General features: G+C 41.0%; 1 pseudogene; it reads left to right on the forward strand.

Annotated features, from left to right (window-relative positions):
* Nucleotides 1-5,302: 5,302 nt before the first annotated feature.
* On the forward strand, nt 5,303-17,630 carry LOC133378789 (ubiquitin-conjugating enzyme E2 variant 1-like; annotated as a pseudogene).
* Nucleotides 17,631-18,004: the final 374 nt, after the last annotated feature.

The following is an 18,004-nucleotide window of genomic DNA, read 5'->3' on the forward strand; positions in this document are numbered from 1 at the left end:
CATTAAGTGCAGTAAATAAGGTTGCTTTCTGTGGAGTTTAATAGTTGTAGTATAATGTCAATGCCTTAAAAAAACATTTTAAACCCCAGAGTGATTTCAGATGTTCTGAAGAGAGGGTCTGAGAGACTTGTAGAGCTACTGTTCAAACTTCTAGCATGACATCTTAAGTTGTGCTTCTTCCCTATAATGCAGGGATGGGGGACCTGAATCCCTCAAAATGTTATTGGACGACAACTCCCATAATTCCTGACCATTGGCCATGTTGGCTGGGACTGATGGGAGTAGGAGTCCAACAACATCTGGAGGGCCACAACTTTCCAATCCTGTCATAATGAGATACATGGGCACCTGAGGCTAGTTCACCTCATACATGTTATCCCAAGTGAATAAGCTCAAAGTTCTACACCTAGGAAAAAGAAACCAAATGCACAGTTATAAGATGAGGGATACTTGGCTCAGCAATACCACATGTGAGAAGGAACTTGGAATTGTTGTTGATCACAAGGTGAATATGAGCCAATCACAAGGTGAATATGATTCAACAGTGCAATCTTGCTGCAAAAAGGGCAAATGCTATTTTAGGCTGCATTAACAGAAATACAGTTTCCAAATTGTGTGAAGTACTAGTTCCCCTGTATTCAGCACTGGTCAGGCCTCATCTTGAGTACGGCATCCAGTTCTGGACACTGCACTTTAAGAAGGATGTAGATAAACTGGTTCAGAGAAGGGGAACGAGGATGATCAGGGGACTGGAAACCAAGCCCTATGAGGAGAGACTGAAAGAACTGGGCATGTTAAGCCTGGAGAAAAGGAGAGGAGATGTGATTGTACTCTCCAAGTATTTTAATGGTTGTCACACAGAGGAAGGCCAGGATCTCTTTTTTAATCATACCAGAGTGAACAACATGGAATAATGGGCTCAACTTACAAGAAGCCAAGATTGCAGCTGAACATCAGGAAAAAAACTTCCTAACTGTTGAGAGTGGTACGACAATGGAACCAATTACCTAGGGAGGTGGTGGGCTCTCCAGCACTGGAGGCATTCAAGAGACATCTGGACAGCCATCTGATTGATATGCTTTAAGTTGGATTCCTGCACTGAGCAGGGGATTGGACTTGATGGTCTTATAGGCTCCTTCCAACTCTACTATTCTATGATTCTATAAATGCAATGCATAACTCCTGTCTTCAGATGTTACACCAGTCAATTGTGCATCTGTTCCTGTTGTTGACTTAGAGTGTCCACAGCCACCTGCAACTAGGGCCAGCTCCAAGTCTGAGGAGGCCCTTGGCAAAGTGCCTTCTGGTGGGCCTCTCCTACATCCGTCGACTCCTGACTGTGGGCTTACCTAGCAGTAAGCTTGGGGCAGTTATAAACTGCCACTTTGAATTTCCCACAATGCTTCTGAGCTGTCTGCCTCCATTTTAATGTGCCACAATATCCCAGAGCAATGCTATATCAGGGGCATTATGGGAAATGTCAAATAGTGGCTAGCAAACTCCGATGCCTGTTGCAAGATCTCCTGGGCAGGTGGCAATGGCAGTGTGCCTTCTAGGGGCACTGGGGCCCCAGTAGCTGCTCATGGTGCGAGGTGCTGATGCTGGGTCTGCACGTTGTCCATATTTAAACACAGCAGCATAGTGATGTTTACCTATGAGATGCTTTCACAAATAAGTTCTCTTCAACCACCCTTTCAGAAGGTTATGGTTGTGGGTCAGGTTTATTCCCTTGTTTTGTTGTTAGACCTCAAAGCAGAGAAGAATAGGGTTGTGACTTCAAGAGTGAAGGGCAATAATTCAGCTGAGGAGTTGTGATCTATTACCCTTAGATTCTAAAAGTTGCAAAATCATGTCTGCTAGCAATTCCTGACAAGCTTAAACATACTTTTAAATCTGTGAAAATCAAAGAAAAAGTCCAGGGTCAATCCTCAGGCAGCACCTTTTTAGCACCAACCTAAATGTCACAAAATGGTGAGCAAACATTCGAGTTCTTCAGAACTGTTCATAGGGCTGTACGTTAAGCAAAGGGCAGTGGGAAGGGTGGGGGGAGAGAGAAATTTAGATTTTAGAAAAAGGAAACAGAAGTCAAATTGATAGCCTTACCTAGTGGTTAGAGGGAATGTAACCCTTAAACAGTACAGTCCCATGTTCAGGAGGCAGAAAATCACCTTCTTCCAGTTTGGGTATCCCTACTCCTGAACAGCTAAATTCAATATTCTCTAAGACACACATAAACATACCCAAATCTTAAACCTGCAGGTTGTTTTACTTACACTGAAGCACCAAACATTTTTCACTTTTAACTGCTATATTAATGTCAAATTACGAATGAGCAGTCTCATGAATGGATGGCAATCATCCAGCTATGAACTCTCCCACAGGCCTGTCGCAAATGAGTTATAATTATTCTTTGTTATTTCACTATCGCTCAAAGGAGGCCAGGCAAAAGCTCAATCAACAAAATGTGTAGTATGTCATTAGGAAAAGAGACGCATCTTTGTGTCATTTATACAGGTTGTTGTTACCATCTAGCAGTCTCAGGAGCTTTTTGTATTTATTTTTTATTCATTTTATTTAGCAAAATTTATATACCGCTTGAATGTAAAGACCTCTAAGACGTTTACAAAAAACCACTATGACTTCATAAAAAACAACAACACCTGTATGAACTTCACACTTGATCACCTCATCCAGGCTCTCAGCTCTTGTAAATCTGACTAAGGCCACATTTACACCATACATTTGCTCCATTATTATTCCACTTTCAACAGTCATAGTTTCCTCCATAGAATCCTGGGAAGTGTAGTTTGTGAAGGGTGCTGAGTGTTAGGAGAACCCTATTCCCCTCACAGAACTACAATTCCCAGAGCGGTTTAATAGTCCTTCTTCCCAGAGTGCTTGTAGCACCATGAGGGGAATAGGAGTCTCCTAATGGAATTCTATGGGGGAAGCCATGACTGTTTATAGTAGAATAATAGTGGACTAAATGTATAGCGTGAATGTGACAATTGTTCCAGTGGCTTGAGAGGAGTCAAAGTGCTTTTTTATCAGCTAGAAACCTGGACATAGCACTTAGGGAAGAAGCATCACCTGCTTGGCCAGAATCTGACATCTTCAGTGATAGGCCAGCTTCCTACTGTGAGGCATTCTTATCTTTATTTATTTTATTTATTAAATTTATATCCTGCCTTTCCTCTCAGAAGGAGCCCAAGGCAGAGACCTATGAGCAAAGCCCCAAATTCAGAGCATCTTCATCTCTGCAGTCTTTTTCTTCTAGATGCTCCAGTTCTTCCGATCGTCCTTCTGTAGAATTGGCAGAGAAAGAAGATGAACGCCCATGAATGAAGGCTTCCATAGTATTACGGCTGCAGGCTGAACATTTTTTTCTGGAGCTGACTAATTGCTAGCTGGTATTGCTTCAATGGGCAGAGCTGGCGCAAGACTTTTTACTGTCTGTCTGGGGCAAAGCAGAAGATGCCCTCTCCCATTCCATGTAAAGATGCCAACTGGACTAGCAGTTGTATCTTACTTCAGTGCTGGCAATGGCACAGCATCCTCCACTGTACCTAGAGGGGAGCAAGATAGTCATTGGAAATGAGTGGCTTGGAGGAGGACCGCTGAGAGTGTGTATTATGTTGCAGTGACCAATCTTTGAACAGTGATCACATCCCCTATTGTGACAGAAGCTTTGTGGCAATTTGCTTTGAATTATTGTGAATGAAACCTTCTGGAAATTTGCTTTGCTTTGAACTCAATAAAATGAGTCGTACATTTCCCCCCTTTCTAGCCTGGCTACCCTTTGTAGCCTGCCTACATGGTCTGTCAGCTTCTGACCAGTGTCAAGTACTTACAAAGGCCCCTTTGGCTGACTTACCCCAGAGGGAAGCCCTTACTGTGGGAGTAATATAGAATCTAAAATTTAAAATAAACTAGGAAGGCTACCTTCCTCAGTCTGAAATAATCTCTAGAAGACCCAGTTAGAATGATGAAAGGGAAAGGAGATTGCTGGCAGACAGCGTGAGTGGATCAGCCCCACTGGCCTAATAGAAAGGGCTGCTGGATAAAGTGGTTTTTGATAGCCCTGAGGTCCCTCCAGATATCCTTACTGTACATTCAGGATGATTTGTGCTCTTAATGCTATTGGGGCTATCAAACATGATCCCATTTTTAAAACTGTTTGTGCCTTCAAATGTTTCAGGGTGGCCATATGGGCTTCATTTCCAATCAGTGCATATCCTGTAACTTCCTGCTGAATTCCCATAACTTTTCATATCACCAGCATTCTGGCTTTTTGTTTCTTTGTTCTGTTTTTATTGCACTATAACTCCTCCAGACAGCAGTAATGTACTAGAATTGGGGAACCATTGCACAGCAATTAACCAAAAGGAATGATGTGCAGATGGTCCAGTATAAATCCACCACTAATGCATAATTATTCTATCAAGACCTTGTTGCAGCTTACCCCCACAAAAAAACAGTCTGGAGGCAGATCAGCAGTTTGGCTCATATATATATGTGTGTGTGTGTATGTATCTAAGTTGCATGTTACATACAAATCAAGTGCATAATGTGTGGGACCTAGAGTGATTCCAGATGGGGACTTAATATCACAAATGGGTCATTAAGATACCCAGAACAGATTGCTAGCAAAGGTTTTTTTTAACATCCTATTTTTCCATGGAAAGGGTAGATCTGGATTTAAATGGGAAGCAAATATGGACTGACATTTTGATGCTGGTGACATTGTGTGGATGTTGCAAAAAACTTGCATACAGGAACAGAACTGATCCCATAGTAAAAACCTGTCTGGAAGCACTCCTGGCTACAAAAACTCTGGTGAATTGCCAATGACAAAAGATTTAGTGGGGAAAGTGCCTTTCAAGGGTTGGCAAGGACAAGATTGTAATATTTTTGAAAGAGGGGGCCAGAATAAATATTTACACCTGTTAATAGGGAGTAATGGAGAAATTTGTTATTTTAGGATTGCATACGACTAAGTCATAATCAGAGTAGAATAATTGAAATCAATGGACATAAGGATCCACACTGAATATGTATAATAGTGCAATCCTAACCATAGGGTAATATTCAACTAAGTCCTACTCAGAGTAGACCCACTGAATTTAAGGAACCTATGTTAGCCATGCCTATTATCTTCTGTGGGTCTACTGTGAATAAGAGTAGCATTGAATACCACCCTTAGTCAGAGACAACCCCTAAAATTGTTTTTCAATATTTTTATTATATTTTCTGATAAAACATAGAAATAGAAATTAACTAAACAGTAAAATAGAAGAGTACAATGAACAATTCTGCAACAGGTGATGAGCGGATATATATGATAAAGCCTAAACCTCGGATTGGGGTAAGTGCAAAGTATATAATAAGTGAAAAGTTGAATCACTGTCTTGTTTTTGTCACGGGGCTTGTGGGAATACGAAGCCTTTTTGTGATGCCTTGCAGTTCACAGTAGTTCGTGTGGTGTCCAAACTGGATATCTTAATATGGATTTTACCATCACAAATTCAAAACTAAAAGTATATTGAACTGGTACTTTGATTTGACTGTTCTCCTTATTTACAAAATAAAATTCATGCAAACTGGGGGGGGGAAGTCTGGATCCTCCGTCCCCTTCAGGTTTCTTTAGTGGTGTGTTAATTTTCCATTAACATTATTCCTTACATTTCTAAGCCTTTCGAGCTGTTTTTAATACCTCACTACGATAAAGAGTTGAGATTTGGGATGTTGAGGAATAAATAAATAATCTCTTACGGCTAAGGTCTGTTTGATGCAGCAAAACCAAAAAAAATGCCCAGCTTGGTTGCTGAATGTGTTCGGAAATGCTATTGGTGGGGGGAAATGCAAACTTGCTTAGGATGGTACTGAAAGCAAACGTTAATGAAGATATCTTAGATGAACTCCTGCAGTTCTTTCTGGAGTGCAGTTCTAAGGCACATACATTTCTCTTATCCTAGCTCCCCTGCCCCTGCAACCTACATTGAAACTCCATTCATCTTAGAAAATTACCTAAGTAACTGGGTTTGGGGGCTGGGTAAGGGCTGGAAATGTGTAAGGCTAAGACATTCTTGCTTCTGTGAGAACAGTGTGAAAGGACAGCGGGGTGCTAAAGAAATGTCTCTCTTCATATAAGCAGTCCTGTACCTGAGACATGGAGAACAAAACAGCTTTGTGCAAGGAAGTAAACATTGTCTTTTTGTTTTATTAATGGTGATGCCTTTTTGACTAGAGGAGGAAAACTCATTTAATGGTGATGAAGAAACTCTTCAAGGAGAGAAATAACATTATAAATATGTAAATGACCATGTATCACCTTGCATGTTCTTAATATTGCTAACTTGTCCATTTATCTTCTTTTCCAGGAAGATCTAGAGGCTATTTAGGACTTATTTGTGAAGAAACTTTCTTCCTAGGAAGGAAATTCCTAAGAAGCCATTAACGCAGCAAGGTGACTATCTTTTGTTAAAATGGGTGTTTGCTAATAGCTAAGGATGATCAGTTAATATTTCTTCAATGGTTAGGAGATGTTTTTCCTGAAAGGGCAATTTAGCTGCAGGGGTGAGGTCTCATATCAGTATTTTTGCATAAGTGCATGTGAAAGAAAACAAAGGTGCTGCCAGTTCAAATTAATAGCTGGAGTTACCTGGATTGAAAGATGACTTGGGGGTGCAGGGGTTTACAGTGTTGTTATCTGAAAGCCTGATACAAGACAAGTAGTTTTGCTGGCTATTTTGAGAAACCTGCTTGATTTCAGTAGGCAAGCACCCTTGTACTGTTTCAGACATCTGCTAAAAAAATTGTGTTTCAGTAAGGCTATCAGAACATATAATCTAGTTATGTATATTTGGTTTTAAATTTTGTTGATTGTATCTATATAATACACAGTCTGTGTCTATGCTGGAATTCCTTTCTAATATGATTTTAAACATACAATTTAAATAGCATCACAGAAGAACATAAATATTAAATAAGGAACAGATATGAGGCTTTTAACTTAGTTGACAGAGAACCAGAAGAACTATGAATTGAAGTCAGAGACATTATCAGGGAAGAATGCAAAAAGTCAATACCTCTAATTAAAAAGAAAGAAAGACCTCAATGGATGATTGAAGAAACTCTTAAAATGGTTAAAGAGAGGAGGAAAGCAAAAGCAAAAGGAGACAGAACCCCAAATACAACAATATAGCAACTAGTACGTAGGGACAAAGAGAACTATTACAATAGTTACTGTATGGATATAGAAGAGAACAACAAAAAGGGTAGAACAAGAGCCCTATTCCAAAAGTTTAGAGAAGTTAAAGGGAAATTTAAACCAAGAGTAGGGATGTTGAACAATCAACAGGGGAACACACTGACTGACTGAGATGAAATAAAAGGAAGATGGAAGCAATACACTGAAGAACTCTATAAAAGAGATGACAGTATGACAGATTCATTCATGGAGGAACCATATGATGAAGAACTAGAAATTTTAGAATGTGAGGTAAAAGCTGCTCTTAAAATACTTGGAAGAAACAAATCACCAGGAACAGATGGCATATCAATAGAGTTGCCACAAGTTACTGAGACTGAATCTGTTCAAATTTTGTCAAAAATTTGTCAAGAAATATGGAAAACTAAACTATGGCCCACAGACTGGAAGCGTTCAATATACATCCCAATTCCAAAGAAAGGGGATCCCAGGGAATTATTGAACTATTGCCTTAATATCCCATGCAAGTAAAGTAATGCTCAAGATTCTACAACAAAGGCTCTTACCATATATGGAGAGAGAAATGCCAGACGTCCAAGCTGGATTTAGAAAGGCAAAAGGCACCAGAGATCATATCACAAACGTATGTTGGATAATGGAACGGACCAAGGAATTTCAGAAGGAAATCACCCTGTGCTTTATAGATTACAGCAAAGCCTTTGATTGTGTAGATCATGAAAAACGATCAAATGCTTTAAAAGAAATGGGGGTGCCACAGCATCTGATTGTCCTGATGTGCAACCTGTACTCTGGACAAGAGGCTACTGTAAGGACAGAATATGGAGAAACCGATTGGTTCCCCATCGGAAAGGGTGTGAGACAGGGGTGTATTTTATCACCCTATTTGTTTAATCTATGTGCAGAACATATCATACGGAAAGCGGGATTTGATCAAGATGAAGGAAGTGTGAAAATTGGAGGGAGAAATATCAATAATTTAAGATATGCAGATGATACCATACTAGTAGCAGAAACCAATAATGATTTGAAACAAATGCTGCTGAAAGTTAAAGAGGAAAGCACAAAAGCAGGACTACAGCTGAATGTCAAGAACACTAAAGTAATGACAACAGAAGATTTATGTAACTTTAAAGTTGACAACAAGGACATTGAACTTGTCAAGGATTATTAGTACCTTGGCACAGTCATTAACCAAAATGGAGACAATAGTCAAGAAATCAGAAAAAGGCTAGGACTGGTGAGAGCAAAAGAAAAAGTCCTCAAATGCAAAGATGTATCACTGAACACTAAAGTTAGGATCATTCAGACCATGGCATTCCTGATCTGTATGTATGGATGTGAAAGTTGGACGGTGAAAAAAGTGGGTAAGAGAAAAATCAACTCATTTGAAATGTGGTGTTGGAGGAGAGCTTTGCTCATACCATGGACTGCAAAAAAGACAAATAATTGGGTGTTAGAATAAATTAAACCAGAACTATTATTAGAAGCTAAAGTGATGAAACTGAGGTTATCCTACTTTGGACACATAATGAAACGACATGATTCATTAGAAAAGACAATAATGGTGGGAAAAGCAGAAGGGAGTAGAAAAAGAGGAAGGCCAAACAAGAGAAGAATTGATTCCATAAAGGAAGACACAGACCTGAACTTACAATGTCTGAACATGGTGGTTCATGACAGATGCTCTTGGTGGTAACTGATGCATAGGGTTGCCCTAAGTCATAACCAACTTGAAGCCACATAACAACAACAAATGTTTTTAAACCTTTTCTTTTTTAAAAAAAAAGTTTTTAAAGCTTTTAAAAAAGTTTTTAAAGATGTTTTGTTTTAATATATTTTAAAGTCTGTTTTTATGATGTTTTAAAGTGTTTTTAGTGCTTTTGTTTGCCTGGGCTCCTTCTGGGAGGAAGGGCAGGATAGAAATCAAATAATAAATAAATAAATAAATAAATAAAATAATGATTATTATTTTACCTTGATTGCATGTACACCACACAGGGATTTTTGATTATGTGGTTTAATTCTTCTAAATAAAAATAAATATAGTTGTAATGAAAGAAAACATTATAGACCCTGTAGGTATCTAGTGCTTGCTGTCAAAGGAAACTCAATAATAATTTGCTTTCTTGTAAGAAAACTAAATTACACAAAGTACCAGTAGCAGACAGTATCGCGGGTGGAGGTGTTTGTTGGACCTCCCAGTAGGTGAGTCACCATTGCTTACCAGGAAGGAGAGGGGTAAGGCGGGGGGAGGATGCAGAGTTAACACATCAGCAGGACCACTGGATTGACTCAGATGGGGCATCTGCACCATGCTGGCCTTGCCGCCACCTCACCCATCCCCCTCCAGTTAAGCAATAGCGACTCACCTGCTGGGAGGTCAGGTAAGCACCACCACCCTACCATGCTGTCCGCTACTGAATTCTACTTATTTGACAAATGGTTTGGATCATTAGATGAGTTAAAATGCAAGTTCAGCATCAACCAGCAACATCATGGCTCATTCAACACAATGCCATAGGTGAGTGCAATAGTAGGCAGGAAGGTCCTCCTGGCTACTAGGAGCCCTTTTAAAATTCTCTCCCAGCCATCAGAACCTTTAGCATATACAAATATCTTCTTTACAAGATGATTGCTTAAATAAATAAATGAACGTTTGGAGTTTTAGAAATCCGATAAATGAATGCATTTTCTCACCGGCATCCAAATCTGATGATGGGCAACACAATTATCATTACATGGTAAACTTGTGCTCCAGATCAAGCCTTTCACAGATGGTAATAAAGGGGAAATCCACACTGAAGCCCCTTTCATTTGGAAGACATTCTTGTACTGGTATTTTTCACAAACACAGTTGCCACAGTGTGGAATAATACAATGCTGTATCTCCCTTATTTATAATGGTATTCTGAGCTACGGGCCATTGCAAATGGCAGTAAAGAGTGTATGTGAGGGGGGTTAAGTCACATGTACTGCATTTTCTTTCTTTATCACTCAACATGGGAAAGGGGTGGCACATGAAATGTCACCTTTTTAAAACTCAGCTACATGCATGTGCACTTGCGCATCTCCACAGACTTTTAAAGTATGTGTATTGAGAGAGCAATCTCTTGGACTTCCAGGAAGGATTGCTTAGCTTGTGCCTGCCTCTGAGACGAGCTCTCGTCTCAGAGGAAGCTTTTTCAGTTTTAAAACCAGCCAAAAGGTTTTTTTGACTGGTAAAAACTTTCTCCCAGGCAAGGGAGAAACGAAGAGATTATCCACAAGCTTCGTTGTGTTTGTTGGGGGACTTGAATTCATTAGGAACGAAGGACCTGCCAGCAACGTCGGACGGAGCCAGAGAATTTCAAGCAAGCTCAAACTGATTAAGCAAGACGTTTTTTTTTTCTTTAAAGAAAAACGTATTCTAACAGGCGATCATTCTTCTGTCTACTCTTATCATTTTGTTATCGTTACAGTAAAAGAGATTTGTTAAAGGATCAGCAACAAAGAAACCCTGGGTGAGTTATAACTTTCTCTCATATACACGGAATTAAGGAGGAAGAAAATCGAAATAGCCTATCTTTGTTTTTTATTGCAAAAAGCTGGCATGGAATTGAGCATTTTAAAGATATAAACGGATGAGGGGCAACTGATCTAAAGAGGAAATCTGATTTTATGACATTTGAGTATTATCTGTCTGGGACTATTTTTTCTGGTCTATTTTTTTTTTGACGAATCTGCTTACTTTTTATGCCACTAATTTTTTGGATGCTGTGAACTAAATTTGTTTTGCACTTTTGGACACATAAGAGATAAGGCGGTTTGTGCTGTCTAGAGGGTGATGTCAGCAGGCTTGGAGGATTAACTCCTTTGTGACTGGAAAAAGAAATAAACTGTTCTTTGCTTGGGAATAGTTAAGAATGACAATCAAGAAGGTGGCTGAGACCCCGGATGTACAGGAAGGGGTTCTCTATCTAGATATGTTTCAGAAAATAATGAATGAGATTAAGCTGGTGAGACAGGAGCTGAGACAGAGCAGACAAGAGATAAAAAGTGAATTTGGCAAAATGAGACAGGAGCTGAAGGAAATTCAGGATTCTGTGAGAGGGGAGGTGGATGAGACCAAAGATATGGCTGGACAAATAAAAGAAGACGAAAGAAAAATTAAAGGAAAGGTTCAAGCCCTGGAGATTGGAATAGATATATCAAATATGGACTTGGAAAAAGATTTGGATTTTATGGCTGTGATGGATCCTGGAGACAAATATCACTGTTTGGAATTCAGCGCTGTCCTTGAAGGAATTGGTGAAGAGATTAGAGATAAAGATATCAACGGTTCAAAAAAATTCCTGGATTGGAAGGATTTGATGGAACTTGAAATGGAGAAAGTTTACAGAATTAATTCCAGATGTGTGACAATGGAAAAACTCTCGGGAGATGTGATGGTGCATTCTGTGGAAAGGAGGAGCAGAGATGCAGCTTTACAACAACATTTCAGTGGTACATTCGGAATTGATGGCAAGGAAATATTTGTGATGTAAGAAATTCCAATCAGACTTTTATTATATGACTATGACTATGACAGCAAGATTATTATGGGTGCAAGGATGGAGATGGAAGATGGAATTAACACTGAGAATGGCTATTGAAACTACTGGACCTAGCAGACTTGATGAGATGGATTAATTGACATGTTTATTTGGAGAAAAATCGATGGATATATTTCTCAAGGAGTGGAAGCCTCTCTTTGACTTTTTGCGGAAAGAATAAAGTAATGTTAATGAGATTTGATGATTAATTAAGATAACTACTGGAGGAAAGTGATTTTGTAATATATTAAGAGACAGGTTTGTTATATATTATAGACCTATAACTGATCTGCGACAAATCGGAAGTCAACATTTTATTTTATTGTATTAGTTATTAATTTGTTTTTTTTGTTTTTTTTGTTTTGTTCTGTTTTGTTCTTTGAAACTTTGAATAAAAATTAATGATAAAAAAAAGAGAGAGCAATCTCTTCATTACCTCACAAATGGGGAAAGAAGTTGAGTCCCCAGAAATGGATGGTGGGGTATCACACCCCTCCTGAATCCCTCCACCAACTTGCATAGGGACCAAGAAGAGGCCAGATCCCTGAAAGTGGCTGGTAGCGTGAGAGGCCCACCTGCCTCACCAAGGACCTTTAGGGTAACTGGGTCCTTGCTGGGGGAGGGTGACATTGAGAAGCAGCATCTGGGAGGGGGGATCATTATGAGTGTCCAATCATTGGGTGTAACATGGAGGATAAAATGCCCTTCCCATGAATTCCCTCCCTCCTGTGGTGAAAGGTGAAAAATGGGGTGGGTGAGGAAAGTGGTGGTGGGGAAAGGGTGGTGAACCAGTTCTGCTGATATTGTACCAAACGTGCACAGCAAGTTCACATGGAAATCCACAGCAAAAGTACAATGCAATAAGTTAAAAACTGATTATCAAAGTGATCTGAAAAAGCATGGAGTTAAAAGGGGCCGAAGTAGTTGTATTTTGCTACACGTTGGTGCCTTGCAAGCAAGCAAGAAACAGCACTACCAGAAAGAAAAGACAGTGTGGAACAGACCTAGGGATGGGGAAGAAACTGGATTTCATTCACATTTTAATGGGAACATATTGTCGAGCCCCAGCTCCCTCAGGGGGAACACGGAGGGGGGCTGGATGAGCTTCAGCTCCCTCAGCTAGGGCAAGGGGAAGAATCAGGGGCTGTTGAGACTTTCGAGGACAATGAGGGAGGGGGTGTGGTTGACACTGTGCCAGTTCTCATGGACAGTTCTCCCGCCAAAGAAGACTTCGCTCCACCTCCAGACACCTCAACAGAGCCGTTGGGGAATGTCCTGGCGCACGCACCAACTCCACCCCCCTTGAGCTCCCCTCTTGACACTTCAAACACTTCCCTGCCTCCTGAAGCCGAGCCAGCACCTATCGAGCCTGTACTGTCAGATGAGCCGGCGGAGGTGCGCCCCTCTCACCCTGTGCGAGATGTCGCAAGAAGCACTTCGGTCAGAGGGAGAGTCTTCGAAGGAGTCAGAGATTACGGGCAAAGACCTTTCCTACTTAAGGCAGCTCCCCCTGATCTGGGTGCTGAGTCAACTTTCTTAACACGCTGCAGAATATGCTTAGGTAGCTTAGTTAGGGATAGTGGTGAGTTAGCTTAGCTAAGTCTATGAACCGTGCTGCCTTTGATGTTTCAATTACTCTAATAAAACAAGAATTAATTTCATCCTCATCTCCGCCTCGTGACTCGCGCTCTGGGCAGGACACCTATCTAATGTAATGCACTTTCCAAAACAATGCATGAACCAAAACACAGTTGCCTTTCGAAACTCACACTTCTCTGAATTTTGCAATGCCGTTTGCCAGCCAAGTAATATGTACAACAATTCATACATGTGGGTCAAATGTGCATGAAAATGCATATAATAGGGTAAATAACCTATAAAGTGCATTATGTTAGGCAAAATTACAGACAAAAATGTGAAATTTGCATGTATTAGTTCACATTAAAACACTGGCAAATTTTCATGAAAATCTTAAAAAAAAAAAAAAACTCCACAAACTGATGTGGAAATGTGGAGAATTGAACTTAAGATTGGAAAAAGAAAAAATGGAGAGAAACTAGAATGGACAGATCCCCCCATCTCTAACTGGATCAAAGGGGATGGCATGTTACATCCGCCACATATGTCAACCTGGGCTTTCTCCTGGCTCTGTGTTTGCTACACTGGGAGGAGGAGGAAGGTTAAAGCACCCCAACCTCTCCCATTGCGTGTTTCCTCCAAATTGGGAACGCCCTCACCCATTTCAAGATGTTGGGCAGAGAACTGGCCTAGTTCACCACTGAGCATTTCATCCGATCTGCATTACAAGGTGCAATTGCCTTGAAAGAGGATGGTGAACAATGAGAAAGGAACAAGCACAACCGGTCTGAATAGTATTCAAGACAGCCTATGATAAATTCGGCAAAGAAATCCATTTTCATCAGCTTGCACTCCATTTAATCCGTACAACTCTCTCTGTTGTAGTTGAACCACATCTGGCTTTTACTTTAGATTTGGGTGGCTACACCCAAACTCGAAACTGGCCAGGTGAGTCACAAGGAAATAGAAGCCTGAGCTAGACTTGTTGGTTTTGAGTGGGCCTCTGGCCTGTTGCATTGATAGCTTTGCCTACCTAGTCCTTCTAGATCAGGAGTGGGGGGAACCTCAGCCCTGGGGGCCAAATGCAGTCCTGCAGCCTTCTTTCTCTGGTCCTCAGGACCCTCTCCAGGCTGTGCCCATTCCCAGCCCACCCCCCATCCCCAGGATACATCCCTTGCCAGTTGTGCTGTGATCTCTCCTTGAGTGAGAATGTGCCCTTGAACTGTGATAATGTCTCTTGCTTGCCTGGATTGGGGGGGGATGGAGAGAGTGTGGGAACAGAACCCTCTAACTTTTGTGTGGCTGGAATGTAACCTCCTATAACAGGGGTAAGAGTGCCATTTTTTGCCCCACCCACTTTTTGCCTCTGGCCACATCTACCATTGGCCTGTGGTCCTCAGAAGGCTGCCCATGATGAAATGTGGACCTTGGGCTAAAAAAGGTTCTCCATCCCTGTTCTAGATCTTTTACACATTTGAGCACAGTCAAGAAAACATTTTTGCTTCACTTTGTCCCCACCCCCACCGCCACTGGACCTACTTGACTTCCCAGCCTCTGACATGTCACTTCTTCTCAGCAGATGGGGCAGCTCTGCACCCATGTTGCCATTTTTTTTGCAGCCCCCTTCCCCCAATTATTTTGAAATCATCGCTAGGAAACCATACAGGCAGTCGCCTCCTATTTCTGATTCAGAACTTAATGAATGTGTGGTGCGAGGGTTGGGTACAGGTTGCTACGGCAACCCTAATAGTCCTTGACAGCTTAACCCACTCTGAAATCACATTGTTCTGTTCGTTGTTGGCAAAGGGCGCTCATGTTTGCAGGGGAAAGGAAAACATGTTCCAAAACCCATCCCTGCTTCTGAAGAAGCCAGCCTCTTGGGGCTCCTTCCTTTTCAGCCGCATCAATTCATTTTGGGGTTGAGAAGAGCTCCCCCCAACCCTCAAGGGCAGTCAATCTGCTTGGCAATTAGCATGCTTAAGGTTGGAATGATGATGTCTCCACATGCGACACCTCCTCTCACAGTGTCTATGGTGCAAAGAAAGATTTCAGATGGAGAAACACAGAGAGCTCTTGCCTGACATTTCCACTGCTGGTTTCTAGTCACAGCAGCTCTCTGAGAATGGCAGGTTATTACAAGGCAAGAGAAGTGCTCTAGGGTACCCTGTGACCTCTGTCCTAAAGAGAGTAGTTTGGTTGGTTCTGAGAATGTGCCAAGGACTAAAATAGCAAGATGCTTTGTGATGGGATCATCATTGCTTTTACAGTTTCAGTCCAGACTATCAGAACCAGATTGAGTTTAGGCATAAGGAGAAGTTTAATGTCAGGTAATGATCCAGTTATTATTGAGACAGGAAGCATGTCTCAATAACAGGTGGGGGCTCATGTGATTCTATACAAAAATACAAAAAAATTCCTTGCACATAGAAAGCTAGCATGTTAGGAAGACTAACTTCACACTTTTCTCTCTGATATATACAGTTTTCTAAATGAAGAGATTTTTTTAAATTGAGGAACATACATTCATGTCAGCCCCTGCCTTTAATCTGAAGTGATACAGCCCAGGAGTAGATTTATCACCTCCCGAGAAGTAAGAAAGGGAAATGTTGGACACCTAGAAAGTTGCTTACAGCAGAACATTTGACCTATAATTCCCAAGAAAATTGAATGTGATCCCAAGGCCTAGGCTATACTAAGCCTTAGGACGACCCCTAGTGGTAAAGGCAAGCCCAACTATTTCAGAACCAGACTTTTTTTTTGCATGTGTTCTCTAGATTTGTTTACCCCATTGAACAGAACCCAGTAATAAGAAAGGACTTAGTAATAACCTTGATATCTTTTGTATACTGCACAATAACGGAAAGAAGCAGAACGCTGTGACCAGAACAAGCCAGAACCAAGGAAAACAATGCCAGGTGCTACCAAGTAGGGGAAGAACATATACTGCCAAGACCGGGCACTGCCAAATATAGGAACAGAGGAGACCAAATGGGGAACCACTCCCAGGAACATGAGCCCCTCAGCAGGACTGAAGTTGTCATCCATAGAAAAGGTGGCCTGGGGCGTACAGAGTCAGGCGTGGTGACCTACTGGGGTGGTTTGGAGCATGATTGGGCAAAGGGACTGCGGGGGTGGATAAAGAGGAGAGAAAAGAACAACAGAGTAAAGTTCTTTACACACAGTTTGCAAAGAAAAAGGGACATTTTCAAACCTGCATTCCCTCTCTTGCTTTATCGCCTGAAGTCACATGGGCCATTAAAAATAACAATAAACAGACAATTTCATAATTTTAGGATATTTCAAAAGCCCACTGTCAGGAGAGTCAATTTTCATTTAATTGACCTAAGTAGTCTTTGTAATAGAAAACGAAGCTCTTTGAAAATGTGACCACCACACTTCTCCAAAACATAGCTCGCCAATTTTTAAATTTTATTTTGCCAAGCCCAAGAGGTGGGAAAACCTTTTCCAGCCCAAGGGCCACATTTCCTCCTGGGCAGCCTTCCAGGGGCCACATGCCAGTGGTAGATGTAATTAGAGTCAAAAAGTGAATCAGGCAATGGATGCAACTCTTACTCTTGATATAGTAGGCTACATTTGAGCCACCCCGAAGACAGACAGACAGACACACGCACGCACACACACACACACACCACCTATCTACCTACCTATCTACCTACATGCATACCTATTTTCTTTCCAGGCAAGTAGGCCCCCATAGTCATTTACCACTGCAGCAACTCACTTCCTGCATTGAGGAGATGTGGGCGGCAGGGAGGCCACCACAGGAGTAAAAGTTCCTTGTAATTTTTGACTTTTGGAAGAACTTGAAGAAGGTGAGAAAGGAGTAGGAGATGGGACAGTTAGCTGGATGTCTTGAAGATGATGAAGATATGAAACTTACAAAGTGGACAGGCATGATTATTGGGCCTCTGAGAACAATTTATGAAAACAGAATTTACAGCCTTAAAATAGAATGTGGGCCTAAACATCCAGAAGCACCCCCATTTGTAAGATTTGTAACAAAAATTAATATGAATGGAGTAAATAGTTCTAATGGAGAGGTGGATCCAAGAGCCATAAAATGGCAGAATTCTTATAGTATCAAAGTTGTTCTGCAAGAGCTCCAGCATCTAATGATATCTAAAGAAAATATGAAACTTCCTCAACCATGTGAAGGACAATGTTACAGTAATTAATGAAAAACAAACAGAAAAACCATGCCCCTTCATTCAATTTAAGCTCTCTTCATTTTCCACAGTAGTAAATTTTCTAGATGCATCTTGTAGTCCTCCAAGTACTGGAAAGGAAGTTTCCATGCAAAGGAAAGTCTATCTTGAGATACTGTAAATGATACTGATTTTTTTTCCATTTGAAAAATAAATTGTGCTATTACCACAATTAAGGAACATGGTCCAAGCCAGGGAAAACTACCCAAGGAAGATGTGGAGCAGGACTGGGGGGAAGAGGCATGGTCTGGGGAGAGTTCCTAGTAGGGATGGAAGGATCTGTCCATTTTGGTTCTCCCAGTTTCTCATTTTTCCAATCTGAAATTTGGTTCTCCATGTTTCTGCAGTAATTTGCAATTTTTTAAAAAAAATCCTCATGAACATTCTCCAGCATTTTA

This window comes from Rhineura floridana, chromosome 3 (assembly GCF_030035675.1).
Source record: "Rhineura floridana isolate rRhiFlo1 chromosome 3, rRhiFlo1.hap2, whole genome shotgun sequence".
Classification (NCBI taxonomy): domain Eukaryota; kingdom Metazoa; phylum Chordata; class Lepidosauria; order Squamata; family Rhineuridae; genus Rhineura; species Rhineura floridana.